The sequence below is a fragment of the Lepus europaeus genome, chromosome 6 (genome assembly GCF_033115175.1).
Source record: "Lepus europaeus isolate LE1 chromosome 6, mLepTim1.pri, whole genome shotgun sequence".
NCBI lineage: Eukaryota > Metazoa > Chordata > Mammalia > Lagomorpha > Leporidae > Lepus > Lepus europaeus.
In genome coordinates, this window is record NC_084832.1 from 102,047,687 (window position 1) to 102,069,137 (window position 21,451).

At 55.2% G+C, this 21,451-nt stretch overlaps 1 protein-coding gene across 2 annotated transcripts in view; it reads right to left on the minus strand.

The window, feature by feature from the left end:
- TSPAN9 (tetraspanin 9) overlaps window positions 1-21,451 on the minus strand; it is a 193,414-nt gene that overhangs the window by 122,808 nt on the left and 49,155 nt on the right. The window lies entirely within an intron of this gene.

Here is a 21,451-nt window from a genome sequence, read left to right on the forward strand (position 1 = left end):
TGTGCTCCCCTAGTCTGGGCCTTGGACCAGCAACCCACATGGCCATGGCTCACGCCCCCACACACATTCCACACCCCTACACATGGGCCTGAGACCCCACCAACACTCCCAGGCCCCGGTACTGGAGGAAGCAACCCAGGGCCCTAACCCAGTTTAGGATGGCAGAAGGCGCTGGCAGTGTAGACGCTGGCCTGAGGGTCCGCGGACACAGTTACATCACAAGATGAAGCTGTGACTCTTGACAGACTTGGGACCAAATCCAGGTCCGACTCAAACGCTTCGTCCAGTTTTGTCTGCAAAATGAGGTAGATGGTACCTCTCCTTCACAGTTCTCAGAAGCATCGGTACCGTATGCTGGTCCACGATGGGCACCTTTGAGTCTTCTGTCCTCCCATTCGCCTATCCAGACCCAACTCTCAACTCCCAAACATGCCCAGATCTGACCGCCAAGGGCCACCAAGCTGCACCTCCCACGTCTCCATACTCCATGCAAACAGCTCAGCGACCTCCTACTAAGAACAGACCACTCACTCCTAACACATCTCATGACAACAGTGACCCCCAGTGTGTGGGCAGCATCGCAAGTGAAAAACACTTGTCTGGGACAGCACCATCCAATATGGCAGCCCCTTGCAGTATGTAGCCATTTAAATGGAGATGTCCATCAAAAACTAAATGAAATGCAAAACTCAGCTCCTGGTGCACTAAGCCACACTTCACCTGCTCAATAGCTTCAAGTCACAGAGACTGCCGCCCTGGACAGCACAATGGAGAAGATGCCCATCCCCACAGCACTAGGCTGGCACACACCCTCTCTTCAGGGGGCACAGCAGGCCCTAGGTGGCTCCAATGGAATCAGGAAGGGGATCGAGAGGGATGGGGTAGTGGCAACCCTGGAGGAAGAAGGGACCACTGCCTTGCTCTGGAGAGATTTCGGGCTCCAGCAGGCCCACCATCCACACCTCTCAGTGAAGCTCATCCCAACACCCGGAAAGATGCAGCAGGCAGCTGTCACACCATGCTTCATTTCTGGGATGCATAGGATGCTTGTCATTCTCTTAGGCCCCTAGTGGACTCCTGGTCCTTCCTAGCACCTGGCCCCAGGGAGCACTGCCACCTTTTTGCCACCCAGCAGCTCTCCACACCCAGCCTATGATTCAGGCTATAGAGGACCTACACAGGGCCAGGCCTCCCCAGCTTCTAGCCCAGATTCAGACACAACCAGCTGCAGAGAGGGCTTCTAGTGAAGACACTCACGTCCATATCGGACTGCCTAGGTTTGATTCCCCGCTCCAACTCCTGACTCCAGCTTCCTCTCAATGTAGACCCTGGGAGGCAGCAGTGGGTGGCTCAAGTGATTAGATTCCTGCCATCCACAAGATGATGAGACTAGGGCCCAAGAGGGGAAAGGGCTTGCCTGGGGGCAGGATTTCACTCCAGAGTGAAGCAAAGTTTCCTAAGCTTGACGACGGAAGGCACCACCAAGGCCCAGGCACTGTGGCTCACTCACGGGGCCAGGGCAGTACCTGCAGCCCATCTGTCTCTTCGGTCTGCCAAGAGGCCTCCTGTCCCCTGTGCCCCGCGTTAATGAGGTCCACTGCAGGTGATTTCGGAACATTGCACCAGGGGGAGGCTTTGCTGGCCACAGCACCAGACCTTTAATTTCCGATTTCCCAGCCTGACACCCCTAATGGCCTGAGCCCTCTCTGCTCCGAGCCCCATGTGGGCATACATCACCTTGGCCGATGCCAGCTATGCCTTCCCCCAGCCATCTGGACAGAGAAATGAGGAAAGAGCAGGACAGGATGATCCTGGCAGAGAGGACTACTGGGAGGCCACAGACACCTGCTCCCTACCTTCCTGGCCCTCGCTCTGTATGTGCTGTTGGAATGCACTTTCTCTTTTCCTGGGTCTCAGTTTCCCCAGGGATCTTCTGCCTCCAACTCAGCAAGCCGCGCTGCGTGAGATGGGTGTTCCTGTGCCCCCAGGTATAAAACAGAGAAAACCCCTAACCAATCCGAGTTGAGCCAGGTCTGGTAAAGGAGCTCTCAGTCAAGTTGGTCCAAACAGATTCTCAGGAAAAGGCCACTTCCTAAACAAGAGCATGGCCAAGTGAACAGGCCAGAGCAGGGGCACCAGGCCTGGCCTCTACTGCAGACACACAACAGGAGAGAGCCTTCAGCTGGGGCTGGAATACAGACGTGACTTCAACAACAGAGAATATGAGACAGTGTGGGCCCTGCACACAGGGTAACTGTGGGTCTAATTGGAGCACCTCACCATCCAAGGTTTACCCACCATGAGTAAACACGCCACCAACAAAGGATGCCCAGGCTGCCGCATGGGCTGCGCTCACAGGGGAGTCAGGTGGGAGATAGAAAAGGAGCCCTAGGGATGCATTTGATGTGTGGAACAAGGAGGGCCATCTGCAAGGAGATATCTTTGAGCTAGATCACCAGAAATCCTGGGAAACAGAGATGAGGCCTAAGTAACGTTATCAGCTATGGCTCAAAACCCAAGCCCTTTGGCTGTTCATTTGGCCCAAATACAAACTGCCCTGCAGGGGAGCTCTGGCCATAGCTGGCCAGCTGAAGAACCTCTGCCCCTACCATGCCTGGATGCTGCCAGGGCAGCTGGGGTCAGAGGGGATGGTCTGTGCCTCAAAGAAGCTGAGCACAGCTGGGCGGGGGTTGGGAAGCCACACCCACCAGCAACTCCAGCGAATGAACGAGTGTTCCAGGGCTGCCACACAGACAGCTTCCAGGAGAACCTGAGGCCAGAGGTGCAAAATCAAGGTGCCAGCAGGGCCATGCTCTCCGCACAGGCTCAGGAGAGGGTCCTTCCTGGCCTTGTCCTGGCCTCTGGCAGCTGTGGGCCCTCCCCGGCATGTGCATCACTCCGGTCTGCCTCTTCCATCATGTGGGGCTCCCCCTGTGTGTTTCCGTGTCCCATCTCCCTCTTTGTGGAAGGAAAAACCTCACCACGTTGGGGCTCAGCAGGACTCCATCCCAACTCGATCACATAGCAAAGACCCTACTTCCAAGTAAGATGGCACTTCCAGCACTCAGGCAGAAGTGAATCAGGGAGTAGAGGGGAACCATTTAGCCCAGCACATCCACCCATGGCCAGAAGATGCCCTTGGAATCCAGGTGGTGGGGAGAAACCACAGCGGCCATCCAGAGTGCTGAGTTCCAGCCCCAAATCCACCTGTGACCAGCTGAGTCCCCAGAGCCAGGTCCCCAGGCCTCTCAGTGACTGTCCTGAGTGATTCCACAGGGTCCTCCCAGCCAAAAGACCACCAACCTAAAAGCAAACGAAAATCAGTGCTAACTCATAATTTTAAAAACAAAGGCAGAAGTAAATGCAAGTGTATATGCTTGTGTGTGTGTGTGGGTGTGTGTGTGTGGGTGTGTGTGGGTGTGTGTGTGTGTGCAGGCAGGCATGCATGAACAGGCATGTCTGCTTTTCCTGGCTTTGTTCTCTGAGAGCACTAGGAGGCAATGAGCACATCTAGCACCTGAATTTTGGGCTCTAAACACCATTCTCCAGCAAAAGGAATCAAGGATCCTTAGAGAGCCAAGGAATCCAAGGCTGGAACAGGAAAAATAAGAAGAATTCACAAGAATCTGGAGCATTCTGTGGTCCCAGGAAGTAAGGGATGCTCAAAAGTAAAAGACAGGAGGCATCCAAAGGGCCTGGGAGCCCAGCTGAAAGGAGTTCCAAAGGCTAAATGTGGAGGAATTTCAGTAAAACATAGCTCTGAATTGTGACTAAAATCCATAAAATAAAACAAACAGCATGTTTGTTATATACCATGGACCCACACATTCATTTTCTAGTGTACGTTTTCTGAGTTGTTAACGACAAAATGTGTGGGAAGGGATGGCTCGTCCCTCCAGGAGAATCACAACAACGCAGAAGAAATGAGGGCAACAGGAATTACTGTTAGACAGACACCACAGCTACCACTGCTGCAGGCAAATCCCACAATGGGGACGGTGGGTGACGCGCCGGTGTTCCATATGGGCACTGGTTCGAGTCCCGGCTGCTCCACTTCTGGTCCAGCTCTCTGCTGTGGCCTAGGAGAACAGTGAATGATGGCCAAAGTCCTTGGGCCCCTGCACCCCATGTGGGAGACCCAGAGGAGGCTCCTGGCTCCTGGCTTCAGATCACCCTGGTCTGGCTGTTACGGCCATTTGGGGAGTGAACCTCTCTCTCTCTCTCTCTCTCTCCCTCTGCCTCTGCCTCTGCCTCTGCCTCTCTGTAACTCGGCCTTTCAGATAAATAAGTCATATATATATATATATATATATACATATATATATACATATATATATATATATATACATATATATATACATATATATATAAAACAATGGTTCTTCTAAATTATAAAGCAAAAGTTGTAGGGGAAACAAGATATCTGAATAGTCTCAAAGTGCCTACCCTCAAAACATTTTACCCACAAAGAAAAAAGTAGTAACTTCACAGTGGACACACCTGACTGAAATCACCTTCTCGGAGCCATCAGGTGTACAACCACCAGAATAAGCTACACTGAGGGGAGGGCACTGGGCACAGAGGTCAGTATGCCACTTGGGATGCTGCGCTCCATCATCAGGGTGTCTGGGTTCAAGTCCCAGCTCTGCTCCTGATTCCAGCTTCCTGCTAACGCACAACCTGGAGGGCAGCAGTAGTGGCTCAAGTAGTTCGGTCCCTATCCCCCAAATGGTAGACCTGGAACGAGTTCCTGGCTCCTGGCTTTGGCCTGGCCCAGTCCTAGCTGTTGTTTGCATTTGGAGAGTGAACCAGAGCATGGGAGATCTCTATCTTTCTCTCTGTCTCTCCGCCATTCAAATTTTTAAAAAATGAACATGAAATTAAACATGAGATTATTTTTTTAGAAAGGGCCAGCATTGTGGCACAGCAGGTTAAGCTACTGCGTCTTGTAACACCAGCATCCCACGTGAGTGTTGGATTGAGTCGTGGCTGTTCCACTTCCCATCCAGCTCCCTGCTAATGCACCTGGGAAAGCAGCAGAAGGTGCCCCAAGTGCTTGGGCCTCTGCCATCCATTGTGGGAGACCTGGATGGACCCCCAGAATCCTGGCTTCAGCCTGCACCAGCCCTGGCGGCTGTGGCCATTTGAGAAGTGAGCCAGCAGATGGAAGAGATCTCAATCTCCCTCTCTCTCTTTTTCTTTCTCTATCCCCCTTCTTCCCTCCCTCCCTCCCTCCCTCCCTCTCTCTCTCTCTCTCTCTCTCTCTCTCTCTCTCTGTAACTTTGCCTTTCAACTAACTGACTAAATAAATCTTCAAGAAAAGCAGACACACTGATGTCACATACTCCTTGACACAATGCGCCAAGCAGGTCACTTCGATGGTATTCTTGCCAAAAATACCTCACCTCAGTTTAATCGTGAGAAAACACTGGGCAAACCCAAAGGCAGGACAGTCTACAAAGCGACAGGCCAGTGCTCTTCAGTATGGTTAAGGCCATGAAAGACAAGGGAAAGCTAAGGAACCGTCACAGGTGGGAGGAGCCCAGGGAGACAGGGTAATGAAATGCAACGCAGGATCCTGCAGCAGCAAAGGGACACTCCTGAGGCATGTGGGGGCAGCCTTACTACGACACCACGTCAACGTCTTGCTTTTGACGTTGTGCTACAGTTGTGCTAACATATGATTATGTTATGATGCTAACGACAGCCCCAAAAAGCACAAGAGAGTGTGTATGCCTGTGTATGCCACACACACGAATATGAGGATATTTTAAAGAGTTGTGGAAAATATCCATACAGATGAAGAGCCTTCAGAAAGTTCATGGAAAGTGTGTATCATGGAAAAATTTTATGTGGATTTCAGAAAAAAAAGTTTTCACACCAAAATAAACTCATCTTTTGGAGCAGGCTCATGGCACAGCAGGTCAAGGCGCTACGTGGGACATGCACACCCCATTATCACAGTGCCTGACTCTGCCTTCTAGCTTCCTCCTAAAGCATCCTGGGAGGCAGCAGGTGATAGCCCAAGTACTTGGAACCGTGTCACCCATGTGGGAGACCCGGATGGAGTTCCTGTTTCTGCAGGCATTCGGGGAACAACCAGTGGATGGAAGCTGGCTTCTCTCTCTCTCTCTCTCTCTCTTACTCTCTCACTCTCTCCTGCTTCTCTCTCTCCCTTTCAAACAAATAAGTAAACAAAACTTGTAAAAATTTTAAAAATAAAAAAACTCATACTTCTGTCTTCCATAAGCTTTTTGAAGTCACTGCATTCAAACTCCCTAGGCACAGCAGTGCAGGTCCTGGGAACACCAGGACGCTGGAGACAGCACGGTGGGTGGGGGTGGGGGGCAGGGAAGCGGAGGGCGGGAAAGGGCCCTTGGCTGCTTCTGGCTGCGTGCTGAGCCTCGGATCCGATTCTCACAAAAGGATTACTAGATTACATTCTTTACCACAGGCAGCTGTCCCTGTCAAATAAATAATCATCGCCTTCCATTTATATATCACCTTTCATCCTACAGCCCTTTTCCTACATCTAGGAGCAGCCTGGGAAAGGTTTCAGGCCTTCCCAGGCAAGGGGGCGGAGGGAGCAGCAGGGGACGAGGCCAGCCCATGCAGGGGAGACTAACCTGAGCCCCTGCAGGCTCCAAGAACCGGAGGCTGGACCCTGGCCAGGGTGAAAAGGAAACCCCGTCGCAAGAGGGGAGTTCAGTGGCGCAGGCACCTGCTGTGATGAAATCATGGCTGAGAAGGGAGAGGGCAGTAGGCAGCAGGCTCCCCAGCTGGGCACCTGGGCTCGGCAGCATGACCAGTTCTGACTGCCGATGATGTGTGTGAGGCTGGCCAAGTTCCTCACCCTTTCTGTGCCCTTGTCTCTTCCCCTGTGAAATGCACATATCAATGGGGCTAGCACTGTGGCAACACTGCGACACTGGCATCCCAATACAGAGCTGCACTCCCAGTCCAGTTCCCAGCTGACACACCTGGGAAAGCAGCAGATGATTTCTCAGACTCCTCGCTTTGGCCTGGTCCAGCCACAGCCATGGTGGCCATTTAGGGAGTGAACCAGCAAATGGAAGCTCTCTCTCTCTCTCTCTGTCTCTCCCATCAATCTGCCTTTCAAATAAATAAATAATTTTTTTTTAATGCACCGATCTCAAGATTCTGGTGAGAAAGCTCTGAGCATTGTTGCTTACCTGCTGGCCAGGTGGGAGGGGATAAGATGGAGAAAGTGAGCTTTGGGGTACTGTGAAAAAACATTTTCCTGTGTGGCCAACTGTCCCCTGCTGGGCAGCCTGGGATGGAGTCCTCAGGTCCAAGCCCTGGGTGGCCCCGCTGGCCTTTGAGGGGTGTGGGACTCAGGGAGCAGAGGCAGTGCTGGGAGGAAGGGGCTGGAACGGAGGCCAGGAGATCTCAGCAGGCTGCAGAGGCAGGCAACACATCCATCACCACGGCCGTGAGGGCGAGCGTCGCGGGGAACGGCTGGAAAAGCCATCTGGAGTTGTGCAGAGAGAGGCTGGGCCTGCAGGCTCTCGGAGGATGCACCCGTGGGCACCCACAGCATGGTACAACTGCTCTTGGGTGGGCAGAGCTGGGGCACATCAGGGAGATGGAAGGTTCTAGTATCGAGGAGCAAGTTCTAAGTGGACAGCCTAGGAGATCTCTTTAAACTTCCAAGTTACACAGATGTGTGCAAGTCAATGGAGACTGCAGAGGCCTAGGTCAACATGCGTAACACACAGCAAGCAGACCCCCTTGGGCCAAGAGCCCAAAGCCCCTGAGTCACCCACCTGACTCTCACAACTCCCCTCGGGATCCCACATTTCTCCCTGGCCTCCGCAGGGAACCCAGCAGCCCTGGGATCCCTCCCCCCACCGAGCCCCAGAGCTTCCCTTCGGCCTCCCCGGTAAACCCGAAACCCCCTTTACCCCAAACACATCCAGATTTCCTTCTAGGCTTCCGAGCAAAACCCCAAATTTCACTTTGGCCTCCCTGATGAACCTCCCACCCTCCATCAGTGCACACCTGAACTTGCTCTTCCCTCTCCCTCCCTTAGAAGCCCCATGCTTCACACGTCCCCACCTGGGGGAGCCCCAAAGTTGCACCTGCCCTCCATAAAGACCTCCTTGGGTCTCCCATACCTATCCCCAGACCACCCCTCTGCCCTTCCACCACAGGCTCGAAGCCCCTCCAGCTAGCTTCTCACCTCAGCCTGAAGCCACTCCTCAGCCCAGTGCCCCCACGAAGTCCCTGACTCCCCCATCCTCCACCAAGCCTCATCCCCAGCCCAGCACTCCCTCCAGTTTCTCCTAGGGAACCCTCAGAAGCCCACGGCTTAGCTGCCACCTGCCCCAGCCCCACACGTGGCCCTGTTGTTCCAGATCAACCCACACGTGACTCTCCGGGAGCTCTGAAGGACACCCACGCTGGCCCGCACCCTGGTCAGGACGACGAGGTGTTCCACGAAAGGGCTTCCTGTTCTCCACCACCAAATTCCATGACTGCCCTAGAAACACAGAGCAAGCGAGGCCTGCGGGACTGCACTGGCTACGGAGGCACCGCCAGCTACCTCCTCTCCCCTCCAGCGCCCCTTGCTGCAGGTCAGCCACGTGCCGTCCACAGCTAGAGGCTGCCCAGCATGCCCTCCCAGGTGCCGGGTGACGAGAGCGAAGGTGCCACATTGCAAGTCCTGCAGCGGGGGAGGGTGGGCCCAGCCAGGGACCAGCTGGTGCCTCCAGGTGTCACACTTCAGGGTGGGACGGTGAAGGGACAACGGCCACTGAGCCCCCAACTGAGTGAAGGGTGAGGGGATTCCTGAGGTCAAACGCTGCAGCCGGCGCCGTGGCTCAACAGGCTAATCCTCCGCCTTGCGGCGCCGGCACACCGGGTTCTAGTCCCGGTCGGGGCACCGATCCTGTCCCGGTTGCCCCCCTTCCAGGCCAGCTCTCTGCTGTGGCCAGGGAGTGCAGTGGAGGATAGCCCAAGTGTTTGGGCTCTGCACCCCATGGGAGACCAGGATAAGCACCTGGCTCCTGCCATCGGAACAGCACGGTGCGCCGGCCGCAGCGCGCTACCGCGGCGGCCATTGGAGGGTGAACCAACGGCAAAAGGAAGACCTTTCTCTCCGTCTCTCTCTCTCTCACTGTCCACTCTGCCTGTCAAAAATTAAAAAAAAAAAAAAAAGAGATAAAAAAAAAAACAAAACGCTGCATACACGAGGATGGGGCTTCTGAGGATGGACACAGGGGCTGGCGCTGTGGCCTATGACAACGCCAGCATCCCATAATCCCATATGGGCACCAACTTGAGCCCCAACTGCTCCATTTCCGATCCAGCTCTCTACTAAAGCACCTGGGAAGGCAGCAGAAGATGTCCCAAGCGCTTGGGTCCCTGCCACCCATACGGGAGACCCGGATGGAGTGCCAGTCTCCTGGCTTTGGCCTGGCCCAGTCTCGGCCACTGCAGCCATGTAGGGAGCGAACCCGCAGATGGAAGATCTGTCTCTCTCTCTCACTCTGGCTTTCAAACAAATAAAATAAATCTTTAAAAAAGGAAGGACATGAGGCAGGGCAAATTAGAGACTCCCATGGTCTCCCCAGGGATAAAGCTCCCCACACACACACACACACACACAAGCACTGCTAAGTGAGGTGACATGGGGGCATCCAGCCTTGAGGGGGTGGGGGAGGAGAAGGCGGAGGTGTGAACAGAAATGCGGGAAATCAGGCTGGCTCCTGCGCAGCCACCTGCTAAAAACCAGAGCTCCCAAGACAGAGTGAACGGATGGTGAGCAGCCCTGCCAAAGCTTCCCCTGCACGGCCTCAGATAGATGAAGGCAGGGAGGGACGAGCCGAGCCTTCCAGGACACCCCCAGCCCCGGCCCCACCCCCCAGAAAAAGGCCCGGGAAGCCGAAACCTGGGAAGACGCCAAGGGGAGAACAACGCAGGCCAGCTGTGGGCAGGGTGGGGGCAGGGCCTCCCTCCTCGGGTCTGGTGCTGTCCTGGAGACCCCCCAGCTTCCTGGCTCCCCAGAGCAGGGGTCAGGGGAGTGGCTGTAGGGCTGAGAACTCCAGAGTGGCCCAGGCGAGAAGGATGGAGAGAAACCACCGCGAAGGGAGCGGGGAGACGGAGGAAGGCAGGACCAGGGAGGGGACAGCAGGCACAGGGCCTGTGACAGCAGCAGCAGAGTGGCACAGCCCGTGTGAGTGACATGGGGGGGGGGGGGGCACTGTCCCTGTCACCACACATGAACAGCAGCCCAGCCCAGAGTGGAGGGACCGGCCTGGAGGTCACACCTCCAGTGAGGGCAGAGGCAGGACCCGGACACCTGCGTCTCAGCTCTGTGCTCTCCCCACTCCCACACCACCTTCTTCGGAGGCCTGCAGCCAGCCGCAGCCCCTCCCTCAAGCACCAAGGGGGCTGGGACAGGAAGAGGAAAGGAAGTCAAGCCCCCCAAAGAGCTGAATGCAGAAACCCATGTGACAAGAGCTGGAATTATTTCCCCTGGAAAAAAAAAAAAAAAAAACCTTAATAAAAAGCCCTCCCTTACCAGACCCCAGGGGTATTTGGCTGTGGCTGACGTAATAGAGAAAGGAGAGGCCAAGGGAAGAGCCCCCCCCACCCGGGCCCTTCCCTCCCTCCCCAGCAAGCCTACTGCCAAGGACACAACAGGGAAGCTGCAGCTGGAGCTGGGATGGGGAGGGAGGGCTGGCCCAGCCAAGCAGGATGCTGGAGCCTGGGATGCCGTCCCTGACCGGCTGCTGGCCAGAGAGCTGAGGCCTCTGAACTGGAAAGCCAGGGCAAGGAGAAGTCCCCAGGGGCCCAAATCCTTGGGCATGGGGTGCCCGGAGCAGGGTGCATCGGAGATACCCGTTGGGGCTCTGAAGGCAACACCTGCTGGGAGCCAGCCAAGCAGGCAGTGGGAGGCGGGGTCCTGGGAGCAGCAGGAACACAACAGTGACTTGGGTTCCAGAGGCAGACACTCGGGTCTTCTGGTAAGAGGAGGTGGGGACCTGGGGCAGCCAGGAGACGGGGACCCAAGGCAAGGTCACCCAGTGCTGGAGCTGCAGTGAACCGCTCTTGGAGAGGGAAAGAGACAGGGAGGGGCCAGGAGCCGTCCCCACAGCCCTCAGTTTGGAAAGCTCTGCACCAAGGAGAACTCCAACTGGGAAGGGAGGGGGTCCCCGGCAAGGACCCCTGGCCTCAAGCCAGCTCTGAGCAGCAACAGTCCACCCTGTTGAGAACCACCCTGCCCTTCCACACCCAATGTTTTCAGGACACAACTGGACGGTGGAAGGTTCTGGCAGCCGGGCCCAGCTGGCAACGCCCAGGGCACAGTGTGGGTTCTTTCTCCAGCCCCAGCTTGGGGTCCTCAGAGGTGGGACTCAGGGAAGGGGGTCCCAGCCTCAGGCTACCTCCTCCCCATTCTCCTCCACTCTCCACCTCTCCAGATCCTGTCCACTTACTGGCTGGAGGCTCACACAGGCACCTGCACACACATCCCTCTCCTGGAGAGGCTGGGCAGAGACCAGGAAAACTCGGGACAGATGTTCCAGCACCTAGGAAAGTGATGCTCTCCCTCCTGCCAACCCTACAACATACCAACCTGGTGCTCTGCAAACAGCGATGCAACGAACAAAAATGCCAGCAGACTCAACACCTAATGAAGGGGCTGAGCATCTGAGCCTCAGTTTCCCCACTGTGAGACGGGGACACCAAAGTCCCCAACACAAGGGGTATCCGGAGGACTGAGTGAAGCCCAAGAAGGTGAAGAGGAGCCGGGTAGACGGGGGGGGCAACACACCTGCCGATGACAGTGACGGCACCAGCCTGCCTGGACTGGAACCCGGCTGGCCATGACCGGCTGTGCGAGATGGGGCTGCAAGCTCCCCGATACAGGGGCTGCTGAGAAGTGGGGAGGGAGGGAACTAATGTCAGGGAAGGAGCCATATCTCCCCAGCCCACATGGTGCTTCAGAAACCTGCTGCTGGGTCTCAAGACCGATGGGGGCCCACCCCTGGGCTCATGCTGCTGTCCCCTAGCAGGAGCCCTCCTTCCCCCTTCTCCACTACCACATGCACCAGGGTCTGCACAGGCTAGAAGCTGGAGACTCCTGGGAAGCAAGGGGACAATCCTCAGTGACACTGCAGCTCAGATCCTGGTCCCTTTGCGGCACTGAGAGGCCAGCCGGGCCTGGGAACAAGACTGTCCTAGCAGGCAGTTCTGCCCCAAGGCTCTGGGCCACTTCACAGGCCCTGCGTCTGAGCTGAGACAGCTGTCTCTCCGGCATGTTGTAGGAAGATCAGCTACTGGGGGTCTCTGGGAGCTGCCTCGGCACCCTCCCAGACCTTCCTCACACCCATCCTGGAATCAGGGCCACATGGGGTATGAGGCCCCAAGCCAGTCAGGAAGTGATGGCTGATTCCAGGCCAGAGGGCTTGACAGGAACAAATGCAACAGGAGAGACATTGAAAGGGTTCCTAACGCCATCTAGTGGCTGCCATGAGCCAGAGCAGCCAACAAATCCACATCTCCGTGATCAGGACCCCAAACTCCTACAAACCTGGACCGGGGCCAAGCTGGGCAAGGCAGAACGTTGCAAAAGAAGGATTAAAAAGGTGCGAAATGGGGCAGGCATTTGGGACTATGGGTACAATAGCTCCCATCCGACGTGAGAGAGCCTTTTAGAGTCTCTGCTCTGCTTCCTATTCTAGCTTCCGGCTACAGTGCACCCTGGAAGGCAGCAGATGATGCACGGCTCAAGTCGCTGGGTCCCCGCCACCCACACAGGTGACCCAAGTGGGGTTCCTGGCTCCTGGTTTTAATTTGGCCCAGGCCCAGCTGTTGTAGGTTGTGGGCATCTGGGAAGTGAACCAATAGATGGAAGATCTCTCTCTCTCTCTCTCTCTCTCTCTCTCTCTCTCTCCCTCCCTCCCTCCCTCCCTCTGTGTGTGTGTGTGTGTGTGTCTGTCTGTCTGTCTCTTTCTCCCTGTGTCTTTAACTTTCAAATAAAACTAAAATACACAAAAATTTTTAAAAGTGCAATAAGATCCACCAAAAACTGCCAAGGGAGGACCACAGCCACCTTCCCGGGAGCCTTTCCTCTTCCCATCCCTGCTGCCTCCACAGCCGTGACCCATCACAGACGTCAGCCCCTGGGCCTGCCCTACTCATCCTTCCCTGCATCCCCTGCCTCTTCCACACCTGGACCATTTCCTACGCAAGTAGCACCACCTCTTCTACAGCGCACACTGTCCCTGTACGTCCATCTCCCTACTACCCCTGCTCTCGGCTAGCGGTGGCAGCCACAAGGAGGCCTGACCAAACTGGACCCCAGAGCCCCAAATGGCCACCTGCCACACCTCTGTCCCCAGGCCCCCCCCCCCAGCCCTCCAGAAGGCTTGTCCGTGAGCTGAGGCAGCACACCCAAGCAGAGGGACGCAGGCCCCTCACAGAAGTTAGGCTGCTGCTCCGGTCAGATCAGCAGGACATGCAGAATTGAGACACTAGCTCCAGCCTGGACCAGCCCCTGACCAGCTGAGTGACACGCCCAGCACATTTCTTCCTTCCTTGAACCCTGTACAATGAAGGATCACCTCTCAGATCCCTCTAAGGTCCAAATACCAAGAACACTAACTACAAGGCATCAGTGAGCACCAAGAGCTAAGTGTGCGACCACTGCCATCAGACTGCCACCTTGCCAGGGACCAAGTCTCGGCCGTTCCCCTTGTTCGTTCACACAGTGGGGGCAGCATCTCTATTTTTAGCAACGCACTTGCTCAGCTCTGAGCCACAGCCCACAAGGGAAAAGGCCAATGGGGAAGGCCCAGGAACAAGGGACAAGGCTGACCTGACACAGGACGGAAGGCACCGGCCCGCAGCCCAACACCCAGCGCGGGGCAGGTGGCAGCTCTCCAACGACACCTTCTGCCCCCCGCCACCACCACCCCGTATCCACCCCTCCCAACAGCCCTGGTCTTGACCCTGTTCTAATGGCAGAAGCTTCAGTAACCTACTCTTGCCCAAAGTCAGGAGACCAGTGTGCTGCCAGGAACTGAACCCAGGCAGCTGTTTGGCTCTCACCTTGGTGCCATAGGAGGTGACCCCAAACACCAGTTCCTCCTTTCCTCCTCATGGACCCATTTTTCCTGGGCTCTGATTCTTGAAAAGCTCCCCTCCGGCTCCGGCATATCTTTGCTGCCCCTCTCACTTATTCTGCAGCCCAGATTCCCTCAGCACCACCTGGGGAGAAGCTCCCCACCCCTACCCCAGCTTGTCCCATCTCAGGCAGCTTCCTGTCTGGGCATTGTCTGAACTGCTATGGGGGCCACACTCAGCATGATGCTGTTATCTGTCTCAGAGCTGCCCTGGGAGGATGCATTGGCACCAAAGACCCTGCGGGAGAGACAAGAGCCCACCCCAGCTCTCCCCTGTCATTCCCTCGGGGCTGGGCCGGGGCTGAGGCAGGGGTGTGCAAAGACGGAGAGCCACTCCCATTTTACTCTGTTACTTTGATGCTATTTGTTGCTGCAAGGACATGTTCGTGTAATAACCGAGTTGTTACTGTAAAGTAAACTAAGCCCTTCGGGACAGATCAGAGGCAGAGGAGACCCTGTCCTTGCAAGAAAGTGCCTGGCGAAGCAGGCCAGGGCCCAGGAAAGGAGATGGGGCCGTGCGCTCTGCAGGATGGGTGGGGTCTGTCTGGGGCAGATGGCGGAGAGGTTTTGGAGCACAGTGCCAAACTCTCTGCCCCCCAAATACCTTCCCCATCTGCTCACTCATGCCTGGGATTCCTTCACGGAGAGGCAGGCTTTGACTCCAAGGTCAGAAATAGGCCTGAAACCATAAACCCGGCAGAGAGATGCAGAACGGTGCCTCCAGGCACACTCGGAGGGGACCAGGGTGCTGGTCTCGGGGAACCAAGGCGCTCAGGGTAATCCCACCGACGAGATGGGAACACTGGAGCCAGAGCCGCTGTCAACCAGCCTGGATGGAGGTATCCATCCTCATCCCGACAGTCCACTCATGCAGAGTGCACCCACTGACGGGCAGCAAGAACAGGGCTGAGAGCCCCACGGCCACGATGGACGAGACAGCCAGAGCCTGAGGTCGGCAGAGAGGGGCGATGCCAGCAGGAGGCACACGAGCAGCGGCCGCCTCCCAGCCCCGAGTGCAGTGGGCATCTCCCAGCCCCGCCGCTCCCAACCCAGCGGGGATCTGGGCCTCTGAAACAGGATCCAGACAAACGCAGCCAGAGTCTGAGCAGCGTGAGTAGAAAGATGGAAGAGACTGAGAAGCGGGTCAAGAGAAAGCAGGGACGTTAACACGGAAGGAGGGCGGTCCCGTGTCACGAATCACCGGGGAGGTGCAAACCAAAGCCACACCGAGACACCACTGCACACCTGGGATGGCCATAAAAAAGTTTTGCTTCTGAAAATGAAAAATAAGGGTTGGCACAGATGTGGAGAAATTAGAGCCTCGCACCTTGCAGGAGGGAGCGCTGGGCTGTGGAAAGCACTTTGGCTGTTCCTCAAAATGTGAAACAGAATTACCATAGGATCCTGACTATTACCCAAAAGAACTGAAAGCAGGTGTCCAAACAAACACTTGTACATGAGCACTCGCAACAGCTCCCCCACGAGAGCCAAAAGGCGGAGGCCATTCCGATGTCCACCAGCAGATGAAAGCACACACAAATTGTTCTACACACGCACACGGGATATTACTCAGCCCCTAAAAGAAAGAAGTCCTGGCACGTGCTCCAACAACGGGTGAACCTGAAGATGCTACGCCAGTGAAATTAGCCAGACACACACGTTCACGCATGGTATGACTCTGTCAACATGAAATGGCCAGAAGAGACAAGTGCACAGGCAGAAGGCAGGTTAGTGGCTGCCAGTGGGGACGGGGGACAGGGGAGTGACAGCCAAGGGCTACGGGGTTTCTGTCTGGGGTGAAGAACAAGTTGTGGAATGAGGCAGTGGTGACAGTTTCACACCATGGCAAACGTACTCAGTGCGTTAAAAGGGTTCTGATAGCACATTTTATGTTATTATGTCATTTTATTTTTCATTTTTTTTTTTTTTACATTTTTCACTTATGTATTTTGTGTGTTTACTGGAAAAGCAGAGAGACAAAGAGAGGTCTTCCATTCCCTCACTCACTCCCCAAATGCTTACAACAGACAGGGCATTTGAGCCAGGCCAAAGCCAGGAGTCTGGAACGTGGCCATTAGGTTCTCTAACGTGGGTGGCGGTATTCAAGCACTCGGGCCATCATCTGCTGCTGCCCAGGGTGCACATAGGCAGGAAGCTGGATCAGAAGTGGAACGGGGGGGGGGGGGGGGGGCAGTGCTGTGCTGTTGCTTGTTAAGCTGCCGTCTGCAACATCAGTATCCAATATGGGCACTGGTTCGAGTCTAGGCTGCTCCACTTCCGATCTAGCTCCCTGCTAATGCACCTGGGAAAGCAGCAGAAGGTGGCCCAAGTATTTGGGTCCCTGCCATGCAGGAGACCCTGATGAAGCTCTTGGCTCTTGGCTGATTCTGGCACCCCCGGTAACCACTGTATCAAGAGCCAGCCCCTTTTTTCATTTCATTTGGAAGGATGGACAGACAGAGACAGATAAAGAGATCTTCCATACACAAGCGCACACCTCAAGTGCTTACAACAGCTTAGGCTGGGCCAGGTGGAAACAGGAGCCAGGAATTCAATCCAGGTCTCTCATATGGGTGGCAGGACCCAAGCACTTGAGCCTTCACTGTGGCCTCCCAGGATGTCTGTTAGCAGGAGCTGGGACCGGAGGCAGTGCCCGGACTCACACCCAGATGCTCCAACACGGGACTCGAGTGTCCTAGTGTCACCCTGAATGCCAGACCAAATGCCCTCTGCTGATATGTGTATATTACCACAATAAAGTGAAATGTTTTCAAAAGTGGAGCAGATTTTGGGAGGGACATGGTATCTGACATCGAGTATCTGAGGGGCTACCCCACAGTAGTCAGGGTACAGAACCTCCTGGAACCTCACTCCCCTATCACCACATCTTCATAGCCACCACATGTCGGGCACGTGTCAGAGCCTGGCCAGCACCACAGCACCTTCCCACGCTATACACACAACAGCGCTGCTGGTATCCCCATTTCCACGTGAAGAATCTGCGGCTCAGGGCAGGTGGGCCCCCGGGCACGCAGTGAGTGCAGGAGCTGAGATTCAAACTTGAGCACCTGTGTAACCACGCCAACCAATGAGCCCTTGGCAGAGAAGGTGGGCTGCAGCTGCAGTGAGCCCACGCATGACCCAGGCCCACACATGACCTCTGGCTACCGACTCCAGCTTGCAGTGCCTCAGTCTCCTCCTTGGTGACAACCGGAATGACACCGTCCACCTCCAAGGCCTGACCGGACGATGAAAGCAGACAATGGAGGGGCACAGCAGCTCCGGGCACATAAAGGGGCAGAAGAAACATTTGTTTCTATTACTTTTTCCCAGAGAGTGGAGAAAACGACAAAGATCAGGTCAACAGTCTCAGCAGGTGAAGAGCACCTGCCAGCTCAGAGGAGGTGGGGAAGTGAAGGCCGATGAGCTGGTCCAGAGGCAAACGCCACCTAGAGGACCTGGAAGGTTCGGCCGTGAAACCTGATGTGGCCATCGTGTTAGGACCTTCCCCAAGCACGGGTTTCACGAGAGGACACTGGGGAGCAGTTCAAGGGCACCAGGATCCTGAAGGAATCAGAGTTACCAGGAAGAAGGGAAGGTATAAATAACAGAAGGCAGGGATCAGCAGAAATCACGACTCCCCACTAAAGGAGAAGCAGCTATCACTCCTGGAGCATCCTCACATGAGCCGGACCTGTGCTAAGCATTTCACATAGGTTTGCTCGTTATCGCACTTCCCCATGGGGCAGGGCTACCATTATCCCCATCTTACAGCTAGGAAGCAGAAGGAGCTTAAGAAGCTTGCTCAGGGGCCGGCATGGGGGCACAGGGGGTTAAGCCACGGCTTGCAGCACCAGCAACCTCTAGCAGAACACCAGTTTGAGTCCAGCTATTCTGCTGCCGATCCAGCTCCCTGCTAATGCACCCGGGAAAGCAATGGAAGACGGCCCAAGTGCTTGGGTCCCTGCGCCCATGTAGGAGACTTGGAAAGGAGTTTCAAGCTCCTGGCTTTGACCTGGCCATTGCAGCCAAGGTTGAAAAGCTAATGGAAGATTCTTTCTTTCTCTCTCTCTCTTTCCCCCCACCCTGCCCCCTCTCCCTCTCTCTGTCACTCTGCCTTTCAAATAAACAAAATAAATCTTAACAAAAGAAGCTTCCCTATGGTCAAGTCCCTGGACATGCCCTCAGTGCCACCACGCCACAGGCCAGTGCGCATGCCAGTTTAGAGAAGCCCGATCACCTGACTGTGGGGGAAGACACCTGCAGATTCATCTGCCCAGCCCCAGGGCCTCTGCCCTCAGTCTCACCTGGAATGAGCCCCTTCCCCACCCTCTGCCTCCCTGAGGCCAGGAAACTGAAGCTATAAGCTGACAGTAATTGTATTTATGGAAACCATAAAGTTTGCATTCCTTAAATAAACGATTTCTTGGGGTGCGGGGGTGGAGAAGAAACTGTGAGAGGATACAGTCAGTATTCAGGAGATGCTGTTAAATAAAGAAACAGGAGAACCTCCGTGTTCACCAACCCCAGTGGCTTCAGGCAGAAACCACGGCCGCTCCGCACAGCTGCCACCTGCTGGGCTGAAAGCCACTGGAGCGTGCTCGGGTGGGCAGGAGGGGCTCCAGTTTGCAAGATGGCCACCAGACACATGACTGCTGGTGCAGCAGCCTGTGGAGCCAGGAGCAGCAGGGCAGGGACCCCCTGGCCACCTGACAGTCACTGCCGCTCGAGGCCTGCCGTGTTGGCAAGCTCACCCCGCCGCTCAGTGGCCCGTGCAAGAAGAGGCCGCAGGGACGGCAGCACAGACGTCCCAGGAGCAGGTGTCTGGCACAGTGGTTAAGACACCCCTTGGGACACCTACAGTCCATGTCAGCGGAGTGCCTGGGATGGAGTCCTGGCTACCTTGTGTCGGATGCAGCTTCCTGCCAAGCACCCTGGGAGGTAGCAGGTGATGGCTCAAGTCGTTGGGTCCCTGCCACCCATGTGGGAGACTTGCATTGAGTTCCAGCCTCCTGGCTTCAGACTGTTCCAGCCCTGCCTGTTGCCGGCATTTGGGGAATGAACCAATGGATGGAAGTTCTCTCTGCTCCCATCTTGCTTTTCCCTCTGCCTTTCAAATAAAGCAAATATAAATACATAATTTGAAAAAGAAGTCTTAGGAGCCCAGCACACGCCAGGTCTGCCCACCTGAACAAGGGTGGAAGGCACTGAGGGAGACAGTTCGGGGCTAGCAACGAGCAGGGCTCTGACTGCCTGGTCCCCACTGCTGCTGCCCGCGACCCTGGGATGCTAATCCATTCAGTGGGACTCACTTGCCTTCCTCTTCAGCCACCCAACAAGGAACCATGGGGATGAGAGAGGCAAATTCAGAGACGTTAAGATCTTCTTTTTTTTTTTTTTTTTTTTTTTTTTTGACAGGCAGAGTGGACAGTAGAGGGAGACAGAGAGAAAGGTCTTCCTTTTGCCGTTGGTTCACCCTCCAATGGCCGCCGCAGTAGCGCGCTGCGGCCAGCGCACCGCGCTGATCCGATGGCAGGAGCCAGGTGCTTCTCCTGGTCTCCCATGGGGTGCAGGGCCCAAGCACTTGGGCCATCCTCCACTGCACTCCCTGGCCACAGCAGAGAGCTGGCCTGGAAGAGGGGCACCCGGGACAGGATTGGTGCCCCGACCGGGACTAGAACCTGGTGTGCCGGCGCCGCAAGGCGGAGGATTAGCCTAGTGAGCCGCGGCGCCGGCTAAGATCTTCATTTTTTTAAGCCAACATTTCAGGGCTGTCAGTCGCTCAGTTACTATGCTAAGCCTGCTATGTGGATTCTCTCATATCATTTTCCTGCAATCCTCCAAGGTAGTTGGCTCCATCGCCATCATTTCAAAAGTGGACAAATTGCAAGTCAAAGGGTAAGGGAGGGGTGGCATCAGGACACAAAGCTGCGTGGTCTGACTGCAGAATCCACACCCCACACCGATCCTTTACCATTTCCCACAGCAGAAAGGAGCCACAGCGAAGGTCATTAACAAAATCCCCAGCCTCACAGCACACCCAGCCTCCCAGGAGAAACGGAGAAGTGGATCCATGAATAGGAAAACCACCTGTGAGTATACACGCATTAGCACTGCAGATGTTCTCCATCACCTCAATTATGCAAAGCCATGCACGTGTGTGTGCGTGTGCTGGGTCCACACATACACGTGACAGCCACTGTATGATGGGAAAGAGGACAAGGGGTTTCATTCTAAAATACGATGGTGCACAACAGCCAAAGGGGGGATCAACCAACGAACAGATGAATGCATAAGTAAAATGAGATCTACACACGCAACAGGGTATTATTATTCATACCAAGCAATGGAGTTCTGACACCTGCTACAACCCGGATGAACACTGAAGAGATTATGCCAAGTGAAATAAGCCAGTCACAGAAAGACAAATACTGTGTGATTCCACTTCTATGAAGTGCCAGAAATAGACTGATTCGTAGAGCCAGAAGGTAGGAAAAGAGTTAGAAAGGGCTGGGGTTCTGGGAGATGCAGAGTTACTATCTAATGCGTGCAGAGCTTCAGTGTGAGTGGTGAGAAAGTTCTGGAGATGGATGGTGGTGAAGGTGAACAGTGTGAATGCACTTAATGCCACAAAGCTGGCACTTTTAGAAATAATTTATTTGAAAGACAGAGTTACTGAGAGACACACACAGAGAGAGAGAGAGAGAGAGAGAGGCCTTCCATCTGATGATGGTTCATTCCCCCAAAAGGCTGGGACTGGGCCAGACGGAAGTCAAGACCTGAGAACTACACCCTGGTCTCCATGTGGGTGGCAGGGGCCCAAGCACTTGAACCATCCTCCACTGCTCTCCCAGGTGTACAAGCAGGGGACTGGAACAGAAGTGGAGCAGGAGGGACTCAAACCAGCACCTATACAGGATGCCAGCATCACAGGTGGCAGCTTAACTCACCAGGACACAATGCCAGCCCCCAAGCTGGCACTGTAACCGACAAGGAACAACACAGTGGACAAGAAACCACAGGAAGCCAGGAAGGCACTGCTTGGCAGAGGGGTTCTTCTGTGTTTAAGGTGCCCTTGAAAGACCATCTGAAAACAGGCCTTGTTAAAAGTGCACCCTAGGGACTGGCACGGTGGTGTAGCAGGCTAAGCCTCTGCCTGCAGTGCCAGTATCCCATAAGGGTTCCGGTTTGTGTCCTGGCTGCTCCTTTACCAATTCAGCTCTCTGGTAATAACCTGGGAAAGCAGTGGAGGATGGCCCAAGTGCTTGTGCCCCAGCACCCACACGGGAGACCCAGAA